The sequence below is a fragment of the Protobothrops mucrosquamatus genome, unplaced genomic scaffold (assembly GCF_001527695.2).
Source record: "Protobothrops mucrosquamatus isolate PMUCROS unplaced genomic scaffold, P.Mucros_1.0 scaffold_156, whole genome shotgun sequence".
Classification (NCBI taxonomy): Eukaryota; Metazoa; Chordata; class Lepidosauria; order Squamata; family Viperidae; genus Protobothrops; species Protobothrops mucrosquamatus.
In genome coordinates, this window is record NW_015386232.1 from 441345 (window position 1) to 442638 (window position 1294).

General features: G+C 37.9%; 1 protein-coding gene across 3 annotated transcripts in view; it reads right to left on the reverse strand.

Annotated features, from left to right (window-relative positions):
* The window catches only part of GNS (glucosamine (N-acetyl)-6-sulfatase), a 45377-nt gene that overhangs the window by 11233 nt on the left and 32850 nt on the right, over window positions 1-1294 (reverse strand). The gene's annotated exons all lie outside the window — the stretch shown is intronic.

The following is a 1294-nucleotide window of genomic DNA, read 5'->3' on the forward strand; positions in this document are numbered from 1 at the left end:
AGAATGTATGGTATTGTAAATAATTTTATATGAATATAAAGAGTTTATTTGAATCAGCTAAATGCAGTCAACTGTGAGAGCTTCTGATTTATTTTTCACCAACAGAGAAATTAAAATTCTCTAACAGGTTATGGGCCCAGAGCTTACTAAGGACTGCATTGTAATTTAAAGCTGGAAGAAATTGCCTGTGTTTAGAAAGTATAAGAACAAGGCAGAAATAGCAGAATGGCTGCAATGGAATTTAAGGAAAGCTCTGTGCCTCGTTTAGGCCAAAAGAATTATATTATATGGGCTGCGAAGATGGAATGTTTGCTGAAAGCAAAAGAGCTGTGGTATATTGTAGAAAATCCCCCACAAGTATTTGCAGCTGTTGATCAGAAAAGCCATGATCAAGCCATGGCTTATCTCATCTTGAATTTAGATGATGATCAGTTTCTAAATGTTGCAAATCTAAAGACTGCAAAGGAAATTTGGCTGAAGTTGAGAGCTGTGCACGTGAATGTTTCTGCATGCAATTGTCAAGAAAACTTTACAGAGCCTGTTTGCAACCAGGTGAATCTGTGGAACAGCATTTAAATGAAATGCAAAGTTTATTTTTGGACTTAGAACAACGTGGGATTAAATTCCCTGAGTCACAGAAAGTTTTATTGGTGTTGAACAATTTAGATAAAACCTGGGACACAGTTTCTGCTATATTTGAGTGTAAAGAAGAGAAAGACTTAAATTTTGAGGCTTTAAAGGCATGTTTGCTTAATGAAGAAGAAAAGCACAATTTCAGGAGTAGCCACCAGGAGGAGAAATTCCTGAGGACGGGGTCCAGACTGCAAGTCTCTGGAGGAGAAGGAACAAAGAGCAGATGGGACCAAATAGCAACAAAAGAGTGATTTTGCAGACAGAGAGTACTGCAAGAAAAGAATTGCTACATTTGTGGAGCGAGCACACATCTGAAAAGGAACTGTTTACAGAGGAACAATTTGCAGAACAGGACCTTTGTGCATGCAAAGAAGACTAATTTGCAAAAGGAACATTTTGGTGTTGCAAAAGTTTGCTATAGCAACCACAGAGACAAGTGGCTAATAGATAGTGGGGTAAGTCAAACAATTGTTAATGACTCTGAATTATTTTGCAGGTTTGTTCCAGTAGCACAAGAAAGTGAGAGTATAAGATTAGCACTGGCATTGGCAGCGGCATATAAGCATAAAATCTGGCACTTTGATATCACAACTGCATTCCTCAATGCTGAGTTAGAGGAAGAAATTTATATGATCCAAGCACCAGGGTATGAAATTGCAAC